Genomic DNA, 24,014 nt, shown 5'->3' on the forward strand with positions numbered 1-24,014 from the left:
ATTAGTTTGGAGGAAATAATACAAAACTAAGGTTAAGGTATGACAGGACAGATCAGCCAAGCAGAATGCTCATCCTGTAACATGTGGGAGTTGTGGACACATCACGTAAACCGGATACACACCTACACAGGAAATATTGTCAGCTGTACAAGCCAGAACTACTGGTTTTGGAGATTGAGCAGCAGTTGAGAGTACTCCAATGCAAGCAGCCCTCCAGTTACGGTCTTCTCAATTTTGGTGTGCTGCCTGGAGAATTTCAAAAGCAATGTCCTTGCTCAATAAATGCTTATAACATTCATTAACATATTACGGATAAGCCTAACAATCACTGACCAGCCATTTTAACTTCAGGGCAGAGGACTTCTCTTGAAATAATTATTCATGATAGAATTAGTTATCATGCAAGGAAAATGTGAGTTAATTAAGAAGTTAAAAATCACACAACACCAGGTTATAGTCCAATAGGTTTAATTGGAAGCACTAGCTTTCGGAGCGCTGCTCCTTCATCAGGTGGTAGTGGAGTACACCATTGTAAGACACAGAATTTATAGCAAAAGTTTACAGTGTGATGTAACTGAAATTATACATTGGAAAATACCTTGATTGTTTGTTGAGTTTTTCATCTGTTCGAATACCATGATAGTTTCACTTCTTTCATATGTAAATCACAAAACTTTTTTTAAAAAGTTACATTCTCAGGTTAACTGTAATAATTGATGTTAGCCAGATAATGTAGAAGGTGCTAGCCTCCTGTGTTCTCTGCCTGTGCCATAATATTTAGACTGATTCTAATCTTAAAAACTGAGTTAACAGAGTCTTACATGAATTCATGCAGTTTTTGAGCAAAGTACAATATAACTCTGCAAGTACAAATTCACCCCACAAACGTATATGTACATATATTTGTGTGTGTGTGTGTGTGTCTGTCTGTCTGTCTGTGGTGGTGGGTTGTGAGTGTGAGAGAGAGTGTATATGTGAGTGTAGAGTGTCTAAGTCTGTGAGTGTGGGAGTGTGTGTGTCTGCAGGAGTGTATGTATGCGTCTGGGGTGGGGGTTTGTGAGTGTCTGTGAGAGTGTACATATGTGTGTGCGTGAGTGTAGAGTGGTCTAAGTCTGTGAGAGGATGCATGTGTGAGCACGGGAATGTGAGTGTCTGTGTGCGTGTCTGTGTATACGTGTGTATGTGTGTGTGTAGGAGTGTGTGTGTGTGTGCGCGCGCGTGTGCAGGTGAGAGAGAGTGTTTATGTGTGTGTATAGTGCAATGGTGGTCACCTGTAGTGTAACATGGACCCAAGGTCCCTTATGAGGCCCTCCCTATGGGTACCGAACTTAGCTATCAGTCTCTGATCGGCCACATTTCGCTGCTGCCTGTCCCGAAGTCCGAATTGGAGGATGGTCACCTGAAGGTCAGAGGGCGAATGTCCTGGACCACTGAAGTGTTCCACAACTGGGAGGGAACACTCCTGTATGTTGATTGTTGTGTGGTGCCCATTCATCCATTATCATAGCCTTTGCTCGGTTTCCCCAATGTACCATGCCTCCGGGCATCCTTGCCTGCAACGTATAAGATTGACAATGTTGGCTGAGTCACATGAGTAGCTGCCATGTACATGGTGGGAGGTGTTCCCACGTGTAATGGCAGTATCTATGTCCACACTCTGACACGACTTGCACTACCTCCTGTGACAGGGTTGTATGGAGTTGTCCTGAGATCCGGGCAGTTTGCTATGAACGTTGATCTGTTTGAGGTTTGGCGGTTGTTTAAAGGCAAGCAGTGGAGGTGTGGGGAAGGTCTTGGTGAGGTGCTCATCCTCATTGATAATGTGTTGCGGGTCACGAAGAACATGGCGTAGTTTTACAGCTCCAGGGAAGTACTGGACAACGAAGGGTACCTTGTCAGTTGCAGCACGTGTCTGTCTCCTGAGGAGGTCATTACGGTTCCTTGCTGAGGCATGTTGGAACTGGCGGTCGATGAGTTGATCAACATACCCTGTTCTTATGAGGGCATCCCTGAGTACTTCCAGATGCCCGTCACGTTTCTCCTCATCTGAGCAGATCTGGTGTACGCATAGGGCTTGTCCATTGGGGATGGCTGTTTTAATATGTTTTGGGTGGAAGCTGGAGAAGTGTAGCATCGTGAGGTTGTCTGTGGGTTTGCAGTAGAGTGTCCACACCCCAGTCCAACAACGACCTCTCCAAATCTTAATTAAGAACCAGCATTTATTTCTTAATGGAAAATAGCATTTAACCAACATGCTGGAGTTTTTAGAAGATATACTGGAGAGTTGATGAGGGCAGTGTTGTTGATGTTGTGTATGCAGACTTCCAAAAGGTGTCGGATACAATGCTATACAACAGAATTGTGAGAATATTCATAGCTCATGGCGTAAACTCGACTGTAGCACCACCAATACAAAACTGGCTGAGTGAAAGCAAAGAAATTGGAATGGTTAATGGATAGTTTTTGAACTGAAGAAAGTTTCACAGCTAAGTTCCCGTGTGGGTGGGGTGGGGTGGGGTGGGGGGGTGGAGAGAGGGAGGGGAGGGTCTATGTTTTAGGACCTTTGCTATCTTGATACATATTAACAATCCAGCTCTTGGTGTGCAGATGATACAAAGCTTGGAAGCATTGTAAACTGTAAGGAGGGTAGAGAAAGACCACCAACTTGGAGGAGGATAAGCAGAGAGGTGGCAGATTGATTTCAATGCAGAGATGTGTGACATGACATCTTTGGTAGAAAGGACATGGAAATACAGTGTAAGATAAAATAGATTATCCCACAGGATGAGTAAGGACCAAAAATAGGTGCAAATGTGCTTAAGTCACACCAAGTGGCAGACAAGTAGAGCCAGCAGTTATAAAGTGTACTCTAGTCTGGACTTTATTAATAGGGCCAAAAAATACAAGAGCAAGAAAGTTATGCTGAACATATATAACACTAGTTAGGCATCTGCTAGAGTATTTTGCACAATTCTGAGCACTAGACATTAGGAAGGATGTGAACGCAATGAAAGAGTGCAAATGAGGTATTAGAGAATGGTTCCAGTGATAAGAATTTTCAATTGTATGGATAGACCATATAAAGGGTGGCACGGTGGCTCAGTGGTTAGCACTGCTGCCTCACAGTGCCAGGGACCCAGGTTCGATTCTAGCCTTTGGTGACTGTCTGTGTGGAGTTTGCACATTCTCCCCGTGCCTGTGTGGGTTTCCTCTGGGTGCTCTGGTTTCCTCCCACAATCCAAAGACGTACAGGTCAGATGAATTGGTCATACTAAATTGCCCATAGAATTGGTTCTTTAGTCAGGGGCAAATATGGGGAGTGGGTGTGGGTGGGTTGGTGTGGACTAGTTGGGTTGAAGTTGGGCCAAAACTATGAGAGAGCTGGACAGAGCAGATACAGAGACATGTCTATTATTTAAGTAGAGACAATATTCCAGGTTAAGGAATAGGAGAAGTACACCGAGTCATAATGCTCATACAGAGAGCCGGTACAGACAAAACAGGCCAAACAGTCTCCATCTTCACCATGACTGATCGATTATTCAATTGGCTGATCTACACACCCTTTCCCATTTCTTTTCCAAACATAATTCCCTGTACATCCAAACCAGCAAAAAGATCTTCCCCACTTCCCTTACACCCACTTGCCTAGACTTTGATCTTCTGTTCACCAAAACCTTTCGAGAGCTTCTAATCTAGTTGACCTCGTCTCCATCAAATCCATTACTCTCTCTCTAAGGGTCTTTTCCTGGTACAGCCAGGGAGACACCCTTAACATCTGAAGAACAAAGACTTGAATGAATATTGTGACCATCATTCACTGTTAGATCTGGCTCGACACTATTCTGTCGACCAAAATGACTCACGATTCCAGGATCATCCTGATAATCCCGCTACTACTGTCTACTGCAAGCCATCTTGTTAAAGGCTCCTCCTCAGTTTTCTCCAGCCTCTGCTGCAACAATCTGCAAAGAGTTCCCCTGGGATGTCTCAGATGGTGACCATTCAATCAGTTGCCTCTGATACATTCTCCCCTTTCACAAGCCCACCATCCTTAACCCCAAACTTACATCTTCTTTTAGTTTCTTTAAAAGACCACAAACTCTGTCCTCCAGCTCCCCTTTCCCTTAACCCCTCCCTAATGTCTGTATTTTATTTGTCATCGTTTTGGTTACAGTCAGAACTCGATGTTATTCTCTTAATACCCAGCTGCTCTGGATCTACGGCTTATCTTTTCTCTAATAGTTACCACTCCCCTTGTCCTTCATTTTATGACACCTTTAATTTCCGGTCTCCCACAACATCCCCCCCACCCCCCCATCCTGTGTCTCTGTCCCACTTCCCACAGACACTCCCACTCCCACTCGTAATCCCTCAACCCCACCCTCAACCCCTCCACCCTACCCCACCCACCCCCCAACTCCACCTCCACCCAGTCATGCTTTGCAGCAATAGAAAACTCCAGATTTTTTTAACCTCTCCCTTCAATCCCAAATAAGTCATGGGACTGGAAATGTTAACTCTGCTTCTTTCTCCAAGGTACTGCCAGACCTGCTGAGTTGCTTCAGAACTTTCTAACTTAACTAAACAAACGGTAATGTATAAAAATATGAGCAACAAACAAGAATAGGCCATTCTGCCCTCTCTGTCACTCAACAAGATCATGACTGCTCTGATTTTAACCTCCACTCTACATTCCTGCATATCTCTGATAATCTTTCATCCCCTTGTAATCAAGAATCCATCTACATCTGCCTTAAAAATATTTAACGATTCTGCATCCGCTGCTTTTCGAGGAAAGCAAATTCACAACCCTTCGAAACAAAAAATGTTTCCTCATCTGGCTTAAATAGATGACCTTTATATTTTAAAACTGTGACCCCTAATTCTAGATTCTCCCAAAAGAGGAAACCTTTCCACATCCACCCAGTCAAGTCCTGTCAAATATTTACCTTATACTCTAACATCAAGAATTAAAATGATGTAAACATGAATTAACAGGTGAACAGTGTTCGAATACACCAAAAATTACCATTAAATAATTACCACAAGCAAGGACCACAAATGTCTCAACAACCCATCCATAAGATCATTAGATATGGAAGTAGAATTAGGTCATTCAATCCGTGGAGTTTCCTCTATCTTTCAATCTTGGCTGATATTTTTCTCAACCTCCATTCTTCTGCCTTCCCCATAACCTTTGATCCCCTTAGTAATCAGGAACCAATCTATCGTTGACTTAAACACACTCAGTGACTTGGCCTCCAAAGCCCTCTCTGGCAATGGGTGCCATAGATTCATCTTCTGGCCAAAGAAATTCCTCCCCATCAACAGGGTCCTTTCCCTGTTGCTGAGTACGATCAAATCTATCAATCTTTGCAACATTTGGTGCTTTAAGAGTTATAATCTCCATTCAAGTGTTATTCTCCACAACTGTTAACACACAACAGGTGGCGATAGGCCTGACCCCATAACGAAAAAACTGTATCACATCCATATTGAAAAAGCTTCAGAAATCAGGACAATTAAACAAGACAGACTTCCAAAAAATGAAACCCAGATGGACCCAACACACCACGTTTCTCTGCCATACTGGAACACTATGGCACAACATCTTTCCGACAGGAAGGAAACCAGAATTGCACGCAATATTCCAAAAGTGGCCTAACCAATGTGCAGTACAGCCACAACATGACCTCCCAACTCCTGTACTCAATACTCTGACCAATAAAGGAAAGAATACCACATGCCTTCTCCACTATCTGATCTAGCTGCAACTCTACTTTCAAGGAATTATGAACCTGCACTCCAAGGTCTCTTTGTTCAGCAACACTCCCTAGGATCTTATCATGAAGTGTATAAGTCCTGCTAAGATTTGCTTTCCCAAAAAGCAGCACCTCACATTTATGTAAATTAAACTCCATCTGCCACTTCTCAGCCCATCGGCCCATTGATCAAGATCCTGTTGTAATCTGAGGTAAGATTAGATTCCCTACGTGAGGAAACAGGCCCTTTGGCCCAACAAGTCCACACCGACCTTCTAAGGTAACCTTCTTCGCTATCCACTACACCTCCAATTTTGGTGTCATTTACAAACTTACTAACTATACCTCTTATACTCACATCCAAATCATTTATATAAATGATGAAAAGTAGTGGATCTAGCACCGATCCTTGTGGCACTCCACTGGGTACGGTCCTCTGGTCTGAAAAACAACCTTCCACCATCACCCTCTTCTTCTACTTTTGAGCCAGTTCTGTATCAAAATGGCTAGTTCTCACTGTATTCCATGAGCTCTAACCTTGGTAACAAGTCCCACCATGGGGAACCTGGATCACGCCCACCCCTCTGCCCTCATCAAGCCTCTTTGTTACTTCTTCAAAAAACTCTATCAAGTTTGTGAGACATGATTTCCCATGCACAAAGCCATGTTGACTATCCCTAATCAGGCTTCAGCGAGCTTTTGCCCAAAACATCAATTTTCCTGCTCCTCGGATGCTGCCCGACCTGTTGTGCTTTTTCAGCACCACTCTAATCTATCCCTAATCAGTCCTTGCCTTTCTAAATACACATACATCCTGTCCCTCAGGATTCTCTCCAACAACTTGCCCACCACCGACATCAGGCTCACTGGTCTCTCGTTCCCTGGTTTGTCCTTACCACCTTTTTTAAACAGTGCACCATGTTAGCCAACCTCCAGTCTTCCGGCACCTCACCTGTGACTATCGCTAATACAAATATCTCAGCAAGGAGTCCAGCAATCACTTCTCTAGCTTCCCACAGAGTTCTAGGCTACACCTGATCAGGCCTGGGGATTTATCCACTTTTATGCATTTCAAGACATCCAGCACTCCTTCCTCTGTAATATGGACATTTTTCAAGATGTCACCATCTATTTCCTCCATTCTATATCTTCCATGTCCTTTTCCACAGTAAACACTGATGCAAAATACACGTTTAGAATCTTCCCCATCTCCTGCGGCTCCACAGGCTGACTTGTTGACCTTTGAGGGGCCCTATTCTCTCCCCAGTTACTCTTTTGTCCTTAATGTATTTGTAAAAACCCTTTGGATTCTCCTTAACTCTATTTGCCAAAGCTATCCCATGTCCCCTTTTCCCCTCCTGTTTCCCTCTTAAGTATACTCCTACTTTATGCAGAGCGTTATGAATGCATGGAATGCGTTGCCAGCTGTGGTGCTGGAAGCAGAATCATTGGGGCCATTTAAGCAACTGCTGGACATGCACATGGATAGTAGTGAGTTGAGGGGTACGTCGGTTAAGTTATTTTATTCTATATTCGGATTGACCCTTGGCACAACATCGTGGGCCAAAGGGCCTGTTCTGTGCTGTACTTTCTATTTTCTATGTTCTACTGCCTGTATACACTGCCAAGGATTCACTCAATTTATCCTGTCTATACCTGACATATACTTCCATCTTTTTCTTAACCAAATCCTCAATTTTTTTAGTCATCCAACATTCCCTATACCTACCAACCTTTCCTTTCGCCCTAACAGGAATATACTGTCACTGGATTCTTGTTATCTCATTTCTGAAGGCTTCCCATTTTCCAGCTATCCCTGTACCTGCGAACATCTGCCCCCCACTATGTTTTTGAAACTTATTGCCTAATAGCGTTAAAGTTAGCCTTCCTGCAATTTAGAAATTTAACCTTTAGATCCAGTCTATCCTTTTCCATCACTATTTTAAATCAAATAGAATTATGGTCACTGGCCCCAAAGTGCTTCCCCACCGACACCTCAGTCACCTGCCCTGCCTTATCTCCCAAGAGCAGGTCTGGTTTTGCAACTTCTCTAGTAGGTACATCCACATACCTAATCAGAAAATTATTTTGTACACACTTAGCAAAAACCCTGAAGACTATGACAGTCCTAGTCTATGTTTGGAAAGTGAAAATCCCCTACCATAATCACCCTATAATTCTTACAGATAACTGAAATCTCCTTGCAAATTGTTTCTCAATTTCCCTCTGACTGTTAGGGGAGTCTATAATACAATCCCAATAAGGTGATCATCCCTTTCTTATTTCTCAGTTCCAACCAAATAACTTTCCTGGATGCATTTCTGGGAATTTCCTCCGTCAGTACAGCTGTAATGCTATCCCTTATGAAAAACGCCACCCGCCACCTCCCCCCGCCCAGCACCCCCCCCCCCACCACCACCCCCCCCCCCACCCCGCCACCCCCTCCCTCTTCTCTTGCCTCCCTTTCTATCCTTCCTGTAGCATTTGTATCCTGGAACATTAAGCTGCCAGTCCTGTCCATCCCTGAGCCACATTTCTGTAATTGCTATGATATCCCAGTCCCATGTTCCTAACCATGCCCAGAGTTCATCTGCCTTCCCTGTTAGGCCCCTTGCATTGAAATAAATGCAGTTTAATTTATCGGTCCTACCTTGTCCCTGCCTGCCCTGACTGTTGACTGGCTTCTTCTCTCAATTGTACCAGTCTCAGAATGATCTCTTTCCTCACTATCTCCCTGGGTTCCAAACCGCGCCCCCCTCAACCTTACTAGTTTAAATCTTCCCGAGCAGCTCTAGCAAATTTCCCTGCCAGTATATTAGCCCCGTTCCAATTCAGGTGCAATCCGTCCTTCTTGTACAGGTCACTTCTACACCAGAAGAGATTCCAATGATCCAAAAATGTGAATCCTTCTCCTAAACATCAGCTCCACAGCCATGCATTCATCTGTTCTATCCTCCTATTCCTACCCTCGCTAGCTTGTAGCGCCAGGAGTAATCCAGATATTACTACCCGTGAGGACCTCCTTTTTAAATTCCTATCTAATTCTCTGTATTCTCCCTTCAGAATCTCAACCTTTTCCCTTCCTATGTTGTTGGTTCCAATGTTACAATGACCTCCTGCTGGGCCCTCTCCCCCATGCACATTCTGCACCTTCTCCGAGACATCTTTGATCCTAGCACTAGGGAGTCAACACTCCATTCTGATTTTTCGCTGTTGGCCACAGAAGCGTCTGTCTGTGCCTCAGATTACAGAGTCCGCTAACACAATTGATCTCTTGAAACCCGACGTACCCTTCATTGCATTAGAGCCAGTCTTGATACCAGAAACTTGGCTGTTCATGCTACATTCCCCTGAGAATCCATCACTCCCTAACTTTCCAAAACAACATACTTGTTTGAAATGGGGATAGCCACAGAAGACTCCTGCACTAGCTGCCTACCTCTCTTACCTTTCCTGGAGTTAATCCATCTATGTGACTGTATCTGTAACTTTTCTCCCTTTCTATAACTGATATCCGTCACACCCCCTTGCTCTTGTAAATTCCTCATTGCCTCTAACTGTCTCTCCAACCGATCCATTCGATCTGATAGAATTCACAACCAACAGCATTTATTGCAGATATAATCCTCAGTAACACGTAAACTCTCCCTAAATTCCCATATCCAACAAAAAAAGCATATCACTCTACTAAAGGCCATTTTTTGTTTCTTTCAATTTACCAACTCAGAAAAGAGCACCTTCTTATTCCTCTACAAAACACTGCTCCAGGCTAACTTAATATTTATGGCTTGTATTTTTAAGTTTAATCAAGAGACGTATCTCAATAAAACATCAAGGAAGAACCCACTCTACTCACTAATGCAAACTTACAGCAAGGTCCCACGACCACACTTAAAACTATTCAGTTGTTATCTGTTTCTGTGCTGTGACCTTTCCCAAACAGGTTCCTCCAAGATCAGTTGTGAATTTCACTGTTTGTTAATTTTCTTAGACACGCTCCAATGTCCAGCGATACGTGAATTCAAACAGCAAAGGCAGTAACTGTGCAGATTCACTGTTGTATCAGTAAGCAGTGTGGGCTTCTTTCTCTCTCTCTCTCTCTCTCTCTCCTGCACTGTCTGACCATGTGCTTCCTTTGCCTGTTCCTCTCCCTTTTAAAAGTGCTGTTGCTTTGACTTTTTTGTTCTCCACCATTCCAAAACAATGCAGCAACATATAAAACAGAAGTTGCTGCTCCTGGAATTCGAGGAAACCACCTCCAACACCTAAAATATCTCAAAAAAAGACCAGCCTGTTACAGCCAGAAATTTTTCCCATCCTCCATCTTGGATTACCCAGAATCCTTTTCATTTTCAAAGAATTCTATTAAGTTGGCAAGACATGATCTTCCCTGCACAAAACCACGTTGCCTATAGCTGATAAATCAATTTTCTTCCAAAGGTAAATAGATCCTACCAATCAGTATATTCTCCAGCAGCTTCCCTACCACTGATGTCAGGCTTACCAGTCTATAATTATCTGAGTTATCCCTGCTACCCTTCTTAAATAAGTGGACAATATTAGCAATTTTCCAGTACTCCAGGACCTCACTCATGTTCAAGGATGCTACAAAGAAATGTTAAGGTCCCAGCTATTTCCTCTCTTGCTTCCCTCAGCAACCTGGGAACTTGTCCACCTTAATACCTTTTAGAATATCCAATGCTTCCTCCCTCCTTATGCTGACTTGACCTTGAGTAACCAAACATCTATCCCTAACCTTAACAGCCGTCATGTCCCTCACCTTGGTGAATACCGATGCAAAGTCCTCATTAAGAATCTCACCCATTTTCTCTGACTCCATGCATAACTTTCCTCCTTTGTCCTTGAGTGGGCCAACCCTTTCTCCAGTTATCCTCTTGCTCCTTATATAGGAATAAAAGGCTTTGCGATTTTCCTTAACCTTGTTTGCTAAAGATATTTCATGACCCCTTTTAGCCCTCTTAATTCCTCGTTTCAGATTGGTCTTATTTCCCCGATATTCTTCCAAACCTGCTTCTGTTCTCAGTCACCTAGACCTTGTGTATGCTTCCTTTTCCCTCTTAGCTGGTCTCATAATTTCACCTGTCATCCATGGTTCCCTAATCTTCCCATTTCTATCCCTCATTTTCACAGGGATACATCTGTCCTGCACTCTAATCAGCCTCTGTTTAAAAGCCTCCCACATTTCAAATGTGGTTTTACATTCAAACAGCTGCTCCTAATCCACATTTCCCAGCTCCTGCTGAAGTTTTCAATAGTTAGCCTGCCCCCAGTTTAGCACTCTTCCCTTAGGACCACTCTCGTCTTTGTCCATGAGTACTCTAAAACTTATGGAATTGTGATCCCTTTTTCCAAAGTAATCCCGTACTGAAACTTCAACCACCTGGCCAGGCTCATTTCCCAACAGCAGATCCAGTATGGCCCCTTCCCAAGTTGGACTAGTTACATACCCTATAAAAACCCTCCCGGATGCTCCTTACAAATTCTCTCCATCTAGACCTTGAACACTAAGTGGATTCCAGTCAATGTTGGGAAAATTAAAATCTCCCATCACCACCAGCCTGTTGCTCCTATATCTTTCCATAATCTGTTTACATATTTGTATTTCTACCTCATGCTCGCTGTTTGGAAGCCTGTATTACAGCCCCAACATATTACCACACCATTCCTATTTCTGAGCTCTGCCCATATTGCCTCACTGTTCGAGTCCTCCATAGTGCAGCACAGCTGTATATCCTCTCTGACTAGTAATGCAACTCCTCCACTCCTCTTACTTCCTTCTATATCCCCCGAAGCATTTATATCCTGAGATGTTTAGTTGCCAATCATGTCCTTCTCTCAACCAAGTACGTAATACCAAAAACACCATACTCCCAGGTACTAATTCAAGCCCTAAGTTCATCTGCCTTACCTATTACACTTATCACATTAAAACAAATGCACCTCAGACCACCTCAGTCCCTTTGCATTCATCTGCTCCCTGCCTACTGTTCCCCTTAGTCATGCTGACTTCATTATCTAGTTCCTTACAGTCTTTAGTAACTGCTTCCATACTATCCACTAATCTAATCTAATCGCGGCGGCACGGTGGCACAGTGGTTAGCATTGCTGCCTCACAGCGCCTGAGACCCGGGTTCAGTTCCCGACTCAGGCGACTGACTGTGTGGAGTTTGCACGTTCTCCCCGTGTCTGCGTGGGTTTCCTCCGGGTGCTCCGGTTTCCTCCCACAGTCCAAAGATGTGCGGTTCAGGTGAATTGGCCATGCTAAATTGCCCGTAGTGTTAGGTAAGGGGTAAATGTAGGGGTATGGGTGGATTGCGCTTCGGCGGGTCGGTGTGGACTTGTTGGGCCGAAGGGCCTGTTTCCACACTGTAAGTCTAATCTAATCTAATCTAATCTACTCATTTGGTTCCTATCCCCCTGCCACATTAGTTTAAACCCTCCCCAACAGCGTTAGCAAAAGCACCCCCTAGGACATTGGTTCCAGTCCAGCCCAGGTGTAGACCGTGCAATTTGTAATAGTCCCAGCTCCCCCAGAACAGGTCCCAATGTCCCAAACATCTGAACCCCTCCCTCCTGCATCATCTCTCAAGCCACGCATTCATCCTGCCTACTCTTTCATTTCTACTCTAACTAGCACGTGGCACTGGTAGCAATCCTGAGATTACTACCTCTAAGGTCCTACTTTTTAACTTGCCTCCTAACTTCCTAAGTTCTGCTTCTAGGACCTCATCCCATTTTTTTTACCGATATCATTGGTACCTATATGTACCATGACGGCCGGCTGTTCACCCTCCCCCTTCAGAATGTTCTGCAGCCGATCTGAAACACCCCTGACCCATTGAATCCTCAGCCACTGCCCAAATACATCAGTTCACTCACCTTCCCAGAGTGCAACTCGACTGGTCCCACTCAGCTCTGCTGCCGAAATGAAAGGGCAATTTACCTTCCCAGCAGCCTCCGGTCCTCACTCTCCCCACTCCCACCACTGCTGAAAGTGGAGGAAGTTAAGAGCGAACCATATAGCCATGGGTCTGGAGTCACATGTAAACCAGACCAAGTAAGAATGGCAGATTTCCTTTCCAAAAGGACATTAAACTAATCAGATGGTTTTCTATTCTGTAGTCAGCAGCCACCATTATGTTAGTTGTTAATTCCAGATGTTTTTTATATAGAATTCAAACTTCACCATCTGCAATGGAGGAATTCAGATTCATGTCCTCAGAATATTCATAGAATTCCCAACAGTATGGAAAGACACCATTCAGCATCAGCACCCCCTACCCTATCCATGTAACCTTGAATTTTCCATGGTTAACCTATCTAGCCTGCACATCCCTGAACACTATGGGCAATTTAGCATGGCCAATCCATCTAACCTACATATCTTTGGACTGTGAGAGAAACCAGAGCATCTGAAGGAAACCAACGCAGACATGGGGAGAATGTGCAAATTCTACACAGACCGTCAGCCAAGTGTGGAATTGAACCCTGGTCCCTGGCATTGTGAGGCAGCAGTGCTAATCACTGAGCCACTGTGCTGCCTCAGAACATTAGCAAAGGGTTCTGGATTTATAGTCCAATGACCTTACCACTATGCCACAGTCTCCTCTTTGGTCATAGGGTGCTAGAGTGGGATTAGAATCGAGAGCTCTGGCTCAGTGCCAGGGACATTGCCCACTCCAGTATAAGACCTTTTTCTATTCCTCTAGAAATAATACCTCGTGTTCAGATGATCATGCCCAGGACTTGGAAAGGAAGAATCAGGCAAAGGAAGGGATGCAACAAGGTTCCTTGCAGAGTGACGGCACAGCCCAGGTACCAAACTGGGTATATTTATCAGTGAGGTGTCAGCCTCTCGAACCTATAGCTCAGGATGACTTGCATATCAAGGCAGCTGTGTTAGACACAGCTAAACTATCCCACAACCAATGAATCAGGTTGAAGCTCTGAGGTCCTGCCACATCCCATTGAGAAAGGTGGTGGACAACTAATCAGCTAACTGAAAGGCCACAAATATTCCCATCCTTGGGGAAAAGCTCAGCACAGTGTAAAAGACATGGCTGAGCATTTTGAACCCGTATTCAGCCAACGTGTCAAGAGAATACTGTGTCCCGACCTCCTCCTGGTGCCACCCAATGCTAAGAAATAGTGGGATCACAGAATTGTACAATAACTACAGCATAGATGGAGGCCAATCAGCCCATTGTGGCCATGGAGGGGCTTTATAAGCATAACCCAACTAGTCCCATTTAGAACCTAAACTAGCTCAGCAGGGCGATGGGAACCTGAGGTGTAGTTGTAGTGCACAGGAGGATGAGTGTAAGGAGGACAGGGACTGGATTTCACGGTCACAGGAATGTGCTGGCAGACGTCGGCTGGATCGGTTTTTGTCCAATGTGTACAGGAGGGTTTCCTGACACAGTATGCCAAAGGACCGACAAGAGGGGAGGCCCCACTGGATCTGATGCTTGGTAATGAACCAGGCCAGGTGTTTTAGTTGCAGGTGAGCACTTTGGACAGAATGACCATAATTTAGTTACGTTTAGTTTAGCGATGAAAAGGGATAGGTACATGCCACAGGTTAAGAGTTATTCATGGGGCAAGGGCAATTATAATGCGATTAGGCAAGAATTAGGATGCATAGAATAGGGTGGCAAAATGCAGGGGATGCAGACAATGGAAATGTGAAGCTGGTTTAAGGAACAGATATTGCGTGTCCTTGATAGGTATGTCCCTGTCAGGTAGGGAGGAAGTGATAAGGTAAGGGAACCGTGGTTTACTACAGAAATTGCATCTCTTGTTAAACAAAAAAAGGAGGATTATGGTGTTGATGAGGCATGATGGTTCAGATGAGCAATGGGGAATTACAGATCAGCTAGGAAGGATTTAAAGAGAGAGTTAGGAAGAATAAAGAGAGGACACAAGCAGTCTTTAGCAAATAGAATAAAGGAGAACCCTAAAGCTTTCTATAGGTATATGAGGAATAAGAGGATGATTAGAGTGGGAATAGGGCCAGCCAAGACAGAAGTGGGAAGTTCTGAGTGTAGACCCTGTGGAGATCAGAGAGGTGCTAAACAAATATTTCTCATCGGGTTTCACCCAGGAAAAGGAGAATATTGTAGAGGAGAAGAATGAGGTACAAGATATTAGACTAGAGAGGATCGAGGTTAGTTAAGAACAGGTGTTATCAATTCTAGAAGGAGTGAAAGTAGACAAGTCCCCTGAGCCGGATGGGATTTATCCGAGGATTCTCTGGGAAGCTAGGGAGGAGATAGTAGAGCCATTGGCTGTAATATTTGAGTTGTCATTCTCTACAGGTTTAGTACCAGAGGACTGGAGGATTGTAAATATTGTGCCTTTGTTCAAGAAGGGCAGTAGAGGTGACCCAGGTAATTATAGACCAGTGAGCCTTACAACTGTTGTCAAGCAACAGTTTGATTTCAAATAGTTAACATGGTTTTGATGGGCAGGTCATGTCTCACAAACCTCATTGAGTTTTTTGAGAAGGTGACCAAGCATATGGATGAGGGTAGGGCAGCTGATGTGGTGTACATGGACTTCAGTAAAGCCTTTGATATGGTATCACATGGTAGGCAGAGAAAATGCAGAGGCATGGCATTGAGGGTGATTTAGCAGTTTGGATTAGAAACTGGCTTTCTGAAAGAAGATAGTGAGTGGTGGTTGATAGAAAATATTCAGCCTGGAGTCCGGTTACGAGTGGTGTGCCACAAGGATCTGTTTTGAGACCACTGCTGTTTGTCATTTTTATAAATGACTTAGACACAGGCACAGGTGGATGGATTAGTAAATTTGTAGATGACACTAAAGTCGGTGGAGTAGTGGACAGTTGGAAGAATGTTACAGGTTGCAGGAGGACTTGGACAAACTAAGTTGGGCTGAGAGATGGCAAATGGAGTTCAATGCAAATAAATGTGAGGTGATGCACTTTGGGAAAAATAACAGGAAGACAGATTACTGGGTCAATGGAAAGATTCTTGGTAGTGTGGATGTGCATGTGGAGTCCATGTACATAGATCCCTGAAAGTTGCCACCCAGGTGGATAGTGCTGTTAAGAAGGCTTACGGTGTGTTAGGTTTCATTCATAGAGGGATTGAGTTCCGGAGCCGCAATACCATGCTGCAACTGTACAAAACGCTGGTGCGGCCCCAATTGGAATATTGTGTACAGTTCTGGTCGCCATATTTTGGGAAGGATGTGGAAGCATTGGAAAAGGTGCAGAGGTGATGTTGCCTGGTCTGGATGGAAGGTCTTATGAAGAAAGGCTGAGAGACCTGGGTCTGTTCTCATTGGGGAGAAGAAGGCTAAGAGGGGATTTGATAGAGAGTTACAAGAGGATCAGCGGATTAGATAGGGTAGACAGTGAAAGTCTTTTTCCTAGGATGATGATGTCAGTTTACGAGAGGGCATAACGACAAATTGATGGGGTGATAGATTTAAGACAGATGTCAGAGGCAGGTTCTTTACTCAGAGAGTGGTAAGGGCATGGAATGCCCTGCCTACCAATGTAGTTAACTCAGCCACATTAGGGAGATTTAAATAATTCTTAGGTAAGCACATGGATGATGATGGGATAGTGTAGGGGGATGGGCTTAGAATAGTTCACAGGCCGGCGCAACATCGAGGGCCAAAGGGCCTGTTTTGCGCTGTATCGTTCTATGTTCTAAACCTCTTACTTCCTATCACTTTTGGTTCTTTTGTCCTTCAGATTGGAGGAGCCCAGAGAGGAACTAGATACTGTGAGTATTGAGAACCTCTCAGCAATAGTCCTGAAGACTTGTGTTCCAGAACCTGCCACACCTGAGCAAAGCTATCCAGTGTTGGCTATAACACTGGCAAATACTTGGCAATGTGCATAATGTAGAAAGGGAGGTCTGCAGATGCTGGAGATCAGAGTCGAGAGTGTGGTGCTGGAAAAGCACAGATCAGGCAGCATCCGAGGAGCAGGAGAGTTGACGTTTTGGGCGTAAGCCTGATGAAGAGCTTATGCCCAAAACACTGCCTGACCTCCTGTGCTTTTCCAGCACCACACCCTTGACTCTGTGCATAATTGACCGTATATGCTGTGCACAAAAGGCAGAACAATTCCAGACTGGCCAATTGCTGCCGTAACTGTCTACTCTCAATCATTAGCACGGTGATGCTGTAGTGTTGACAATACATAGCAATAACTGACCCTCAGTTTTGATTCCACCAGGGCCACTCAGCTCTTGTCCTCATGGACAGGAGGGCAATGGCCTAGGGTAATATCGCTGGACTGTTAACCCAGTAACTCAGATAATGTTCTGGGGACCTGGGTTTGAATCCCATCACTTCAGATGATGAAATTTGGATTCAATAAAATATCTGGAATTAAGAACCTATTCATGACCATGAATCCATTGCCAATTATCAGAAAAACTCATGTAGTTCACTAATGTTCTTTAGGAATGGAAATTGCCATACTTACCTGGTCTGACCTACATATGACTCCAGACCCACAACAAAGTGGATGACCCTTAATTGACCTGTGGGCAATAATACTGGCCTAGCCATTGATGCCCTCATCCAGCGAATAAATCATAAAAATTTGATCCAAACATGGACAAAAGGGCTAATCTTATGAGGTGAGATTGACTGCCCTTAAAATCAAGGCAGCACTTTACTGAGTGTGGCATCAAGGAGCCCTGCCAACACTGAAGTCAATGGGAATACGGAGAGAACTCTCCACTGTTTGGAATCATATCTAATGCAAAGGAAGAAGGTTGGGACTGCGCTAAACCAAACAGCTCAGTCCCATGATATCACCACAGACATTCGTCAAGGTAGTACCCTGGACCAATCATCATTATCTGCTTCTGCCTTATGGTCAGAAGTGGGATGTTCAGTACCATTCACAATTTCATGAACACTGAAAGCAGTCTGCGGCCATATGCAGTAAGATCCAGGCTTGGGCGAGAAGTGGCAAGTAACATTTGAGCCACAAAAGCACCAGCTAATGACCATCTCCAAGAAGACAGAATTTATCTCCCTTTGACATTCAATAGCATTACCATTATTAAATCCTCTACTCTCAAAATCCTGGGGTTTACTGTTCACCAGAAACTGGACTGGACCAGGCATAGAAATGCTGGTAAAAACAATGACTGCAGATGCTGGAAGCCAGATTCTGGATCAGTGGTGCTGGAAGAGCACAGCAGTTCAGGCAGCATCCAAAGTGCAGCGAAATCGACGTTTCGAGCAAAAGCCCTTCATCAGGAATAAAGGCAGTGAGCCTGAAGCGTGGAATGCTGGGAAGAGTCAGTGTATTCTTGTTTCCAAAGTGCAAGACCTTGCATTTGCTCACATTGAATTTCATCAGTCATTTCTTGACCACTCTCCTAAACTGTCTAAATCTTTCTGCAGCCTCTCCACCTCCTCAGAACTGCTTGCCTGTCCACCTAACTTCGTATCATCGGTGAACATCACCAGAATGCCCCAGTCCCTTCATCCAGATCATTAATATATAAAGTGAACAGCTGTGGCCCCAACACTGAACCCTGCAGGACACCACTTGCCATTCCAAAACAGAACCTTTTATCTCAACTCTCTGCCTTCATGGCTTGGAAATATATTGCAGTTCCTTCACAGTTGCTGGGTCAGAATTCTAGAATTCCGTTTCTGACAGTGCTGTAGATGTCCTTACAGTCCAGGATTGTAATGGTTCAAGAAGGCAGCTCATCACCACCTTCTCAAGGGCAATTAGGAATGGGCTAGAAACACTGGCCTAGCCAGTGACTCCCACATCCCAGGAAGGAATAAAAAGGGCCACTGATCAGCACTAATCCTTTAACACTTTGGCATTTGGATGTTCCTGTAAGTTCTGCATGTTGCCCTAAGTTCTGGCATTCCCCCCCCCTCTGCCACTCTGCCTTTTCACTTTTAACATGCATCTTAAAGTCAACTTCTTTGATTATCTGTTCTACTCTCTCCTTTGGATCAGTGTTTGTGTGACTGAGTACATTCCAGGTCAAGATCTCATATTAAATTCTCTCTATGAATCTGAGTTATTGTTGTTGACATCCCTATAGCCTTTGGGGGACCAGTTAAACTAAACCACAGGTTAGAAAATAGGAGAAATACAATATCCACCATCACCATGCAAAAACTTGGCTGTGAGCAGATCGTCATTCATACGAGTCCCATTCTGGGCTCTCAGCTGTGGTTGGTTTGTTGGTTAGGGCTGGTCAGTGTGTCAGCTAAAGGAAAGGTGTTGTAAAATGGTGTCAAGTTCCCATCAGTGGAAACAAATAGCATTTGTTTCTGGGAATACTGAAGTTTCAGAGGTGATCCCTGAAAGATTTATCAAGGTACAGCTTGATTGGGATAGGATTCTTTGGTTTAAGTCGGGGTCAGGGAGGGAGACTGGCTTTATAATTCATGGCATTAGAAAAAAGATAAAAGAATTCAAATAGATCATAGAATCCCTACAATGCAGAAACAGGCCATTCAGCCCAACAAGTCTACACCAACCCTCCGACAAGTAACCCACCCAAACCAATCCCCCTACCCTATTACCCGACATTTATCCGTGACTAATGCATCTAATCTACACATCTCTGAACACTATGGGCAATTTATCATGGCCAATTCACCTAACCTACACATCTTTGAAATATGGGAGAAATGTACATGCTTAAGATACACCTTTGTTTCCTTCCAAAGGTGAAACTTGAAAAAGAGTATATGAATCCAGTTCTGGTCACTCTTTTATGGGAAGGACATTATTAAAGATGGAGAGGGTTTACAAGAGGTTTACCAGGATGCTGCGGGAATAGATAGGCTGGGACATTTTTCACTGGAGCATAGGAGGTTGAGAGGTGACATTACAGAGATGTCATGAGGAGTATAGTATAAGGTGAACTGCAGGTGTCCTTTCCCCAGGATGGGGGATTTCAAGACCGGGGAGGCTTATTTTTAGGGTGAGAGGAGCAAGTTTTAAAAAAGACATGAGGCGCAATTTTTTTACATCGAGAGTGGTTCATGTGTGGAATGAACTTCCAGACAAGGTGTTGAATGTAGATACAGTTACAACATTTAAAAGGCATTTAGATAAGCACATGAATAAGAAATGCTTGGAGGGATCTGGGACATGCACAGGTGGGTGGGACTAGTTTAGTTTGGGATTATGGTCAGCATGGACTGGATGGACCAGAAGGTCTGTTTCTGTACTGTATGATTCTATGACCTATGAAACAGTTTCAAGAGTACAGGGTAAGTGGGACTAACTGGAGAGCTATGTCAAAGAGGCAGTATATTCACCATGGGCCGACTGGTCCTTTTCCATGCTTTATGTTATGTGAGGTCACTTTAGCAAGATATCACAGGATCAGATGAGAGAGAGAGAATGGATCCAATAAATTAGCAGTTGGACTTGGCTAGAAGTCAGACTGGCTTTGGGAGGTGGAGGGTGGATTTGGGTGAATCGTGTGGGCGGGGGAGGGGTTGAACAAAAGGAGCTATTTGCACTGACTCTTCCCAGCAAACCTTGGCACATTGATCAGCCAGCTGATCCAATTTTATGATCTGCCAAGTTAAACAGTGGTGAAAAGGGCAGCCTCTTCATATTTCAGAGCATGCAGTGCAATATGGAATAGACTGCCATCTAGTGCAGCAAATGTTGAAATGTGAAAAAATGATGGATTCATCAGGATGCTGGGTAATGGGGACAGAGTACAACGACAGGCAGGAAGGGGACTGTGTCAGTGTGCTTTGGCATATCATCCTGAACAACAAACCCAAATAAATGGGTTAAAAACCCTCTCGCTGTTCCCACTGTCTGTTTTTAATGAATATATCAAGCCATCGTTTTATGCTTTTAATACAGTCTGACCTCTGTCACTGTCTCTGTTGTCAAACAACCAGAGTTTGTCTTCAACATTTGCATAACGTGCCTATGCCGTGTATAATTTGTTGTCCAAAGTTCGATGCTGCTGAGGACTGTTATAATGAGAATGGGCTATATTTAAAGGGGCATTACTACAAGGTTCCATCATAGACAAAGACAAAAGGACACGAGAGATAATGAGAAAAGCAATGGCATTATTGGGTCAGCAATATGAAAACATCGTTATGGAAGTTAACGCTTCAGCAGACTTAGTGACTGCTCCCAAAACGACCTTGTCATGGCAACCGATGTATCATCATCAGCCTCTGAAGCAGATGACTGTTTCAGGAATGAAGCTTAACTGAAAACTCCCCAATGATGTGCAAAGCTGTAACCCTCTGAATGTGTTAACACAGGAGATTGTCACACATTTGTTTTGCAAACAGTGTCAGTCCCAAAGTTGGCCTACTGGTGGCACTGGTGGGCTTCTCAGCAGCAGCACCAGCTGGTGGCTTTTGGTATTGCAGCCTGGGTCACACTTTTAAAGAGCAAAGATATGGAGGAGTCCATTTCTAATATTGTGGCACGATAGCCTCTAATACTTTCTGATACCTTATCCTAAACATTTACACTCAGTTTTCTAACTTACATAGAATTTACAGCATAGAAACAGGCCATTCAGTCAAACCGAGCTGTGCTGAGATTTATTCTCTACATAAGCTTTGTCCTAACCTTGCCCTTGATCTCACCCAATGACCATACTCTGCTACTTCATTCTTCCTCATGTGTTATGTAGTTTCTCCATACATACATCTTTTATATTCACCTCAACTACTCCTTGTGGTAATGAGCTTCATAATCTATTCACCATCTGGAATAGAGTTTCTCCTCCTTTGATCTATTCATCATTTTCTTCTACTTAAGACCCCAAATTTTGGGCTTGAACTTTAAGGAAGAGCAATGTTGTAATACATTTATCTAACTGCATCCATTGCTTTTTAAAATAATTCTTAGTACAGGGTTACAAAAACCTTCAAATGTACATGAGTGGGAGCTTGGGCTGAGAGGACTGTCCTATGAGCAGTGATTGAATCAAACAAGCCTCTGCAATTTAGAACAAGAGGTGCTTTCATTGAAAGATATTTAATTCTCTGAGGCCTTAATAGGTTTTGGGAGACTGTTTCCCCGGCCCAGGGTTTGCAAACACAGAGTAAGGGGAGATGGTGGCGTAGTGGTGCTGTTGCTAGGCTGGTAATCCCACTACCCAGGTTAATGCCGTGGGGGCATGGGACCCAGGGCAGAAAAGGAAGACTGTTTCTCCTGCCCTGTCCAGCCTTCTTGTGACTCCTGATCCACAGCATTGTGGTTGAAATGGCACAGTTCAAGGGCACTTAGAGATCAGGAACGAATGCTTGCCTTGTCAAATAATGTCCAGATCCCAGGAAAAGGGGGGAAAAAGGGTAAGCTCTTTAGCCTTGAAATAATGTGGAATTTCTTCACACAGAGGATTGTGGGTGTGAGGAATTCTCTATCCTGGAAATGGTCATCCATTGTGTATATTCTGGGAATTAAAGGGCTGGGGCAGGATAGTGGAGCTGAGACTGATATCAGACCTGTGGTGATCTAATTGAATGGAATTGCAGGCTCAAGAACTTTGTGGCTTATTGCTGCTTTGATTTTTATGAACATGCAGTTTGTGTTACAGTACAATATATCACACAAGCATACCTTGCAATTGTGTGGAGGCAGGAGTTATAAAATGAAGGAGCTTTCAAGTACCTGGATCTATTGCTTTCCTAGAGAGAGAGCAACAACTCTGACTAACTGGCTAAAGAAAGACACACACAAAGGTTGGAGAGAACAGTCTGGTTCCCTGTTCCCTAGTCAGAATTACTTTGGGCCCAAAAGAGATTGGAAAGAGTTAAACACCACAGTTTCAATTTTAGAAGGGGTTGCAAAACAAACAAGAAAACAGCTCAACGTGTAAGTCCTTATTCTTATAAACTATCAACATTTTACTTTACACTATGTACCTATTTGTTATTAATCAGACTACAGAGAGTCAATGTAGAATTACACACACTATCTAAAACTTGGTTTATTCCCTCTTCACTCCAAGCCCATTTACTGCGCTGGGTTTGCTACAACCTGACCAGATTATAAGTTTTTTCATTGCCAAATTGAGGCAATAATGTTACCTCGCCATGGTGACGAAACGTCTGAAAACAAACCTTCCAGCTCAGCGAGCTAACTTTATGCCGCCACCTCCCCAACATAAGAAAGAACCTGCATTAAAGTAGCACCTTCTCCTGAAAAGGTTTAGTCCCTGTTTTAAAGGGGGATTCACAGCAGTCAATGTGCATAACGCAAGATCCCACATACACCAGTGTACCAACAACAAGATTGTGTGGTTTTTAGGCGTTGACTAAGACAGTGGGATGGATTTCACTGTTCTTCTTACTCCTACACCGGGATCGTTTACATTTACCTGAATGTCATTCCTGGGTTTTCTGTTCAAGCTTCTGAAACGGGAATTACTTCAATGAACTCCTGACTCACAGGCATGATTGCCACCAGCTGAGCCACAGCTCTGAACATGCCCATTTGCTATCCTGCTAAACCTCACTGTTAACAAAAGCCTATTGAAGTAAAAGGTTCTGCCTATATTGCAAGTGGCTGCTTCTATTTGATACATTTTTACTCACCAACAGAATAAGGCTCCAAGAAGAAAGAGACTAATTTGCACTCAAGTCTCCAGATGTTCGTGAAAGACACGTCGGTGTTAAAGTGGGACGAAATAGCTAGCCAGTGCCTTGCTTTCACTTCAGAAATCCCACGACACCAGATTATGGTCCAACAGGTTTATTTGAAATCAATTATTTGTGATTTCAAATAAACCCGCTGGACCAGAATCTGGAGTCGTGTGACTTCTGGTTTTGTTCACCCCAGTCCAACACCGGCACCTCTACATCGTGACTTTATATCTTAGTCTCAGTTCATTGTTCAGTTTGGCACAAAACACCAGCATGTTCTGGCAAAAAGCCGCTCCCACTGCAATTTTCTGCTGGCTTCAATTCAAACTGCTTTCTGCAAAGGGGGATGGGCGGATAAAGACAGAGAAACTCTGTGTCCGAGCCAGGATTCGATGTAAGGGATGGAACTGCATTGTACAAGGCAACACCAGCCCCTTCCAAACAAGGATTGACGATATGGTTCTGGAAGCAGGAAATTTATCAGCCTGGAGTCAGGTCTGGTCTTGAGCAGTTTCATGTCTGAACCCAAACACAGATGGATTAACAGCTGCAACAAATACGTCCAAGTACCCTCCTAAATGATGGAGACTATTATTTAGAGTGGCACAGTGG

General features: G+C 43.9%; 1 long non-coding RNA gene across 1 annotated transcript; it reads right to left on the reverse strand.

The window, feature by feature from the left end:
• Window positions 1-451: 451 nt before the first annotated feature.
• On the reverse strand, window positions 452-23,693 carry LOC132820105 (uncharacterized). The gene is made up of 2 exons (XR_009645171.1): window positions 23,355-23,693; window positions 452-2,421 (listed from the first exon to the last, which is right to left on the reverse strand). It is a non-coding gene; the product is annotated as an uncharacterized LOC132820105 (long non-coding RNA).
• Window positions 23,694-24,014: the final 321 nt, after the last annotated feature.

Source organism: Hemiscyllium ocellatum, chromosome 11, assembly GCF_020745735.1.
Source record: "Hemiscyllium ocellatum isolate sHemOce1 chromosome 11, sHemOce1.pat.X.cur, whole genome shotgun sequence".
NCBI classification, from domain to species: Eukaryota; Metazoa; Chordata; class Chondrichthyes; order Orectolobiformes; family Hemiscylliidae; genus Hemiscyllium; species Hemiscyllium ocellatum.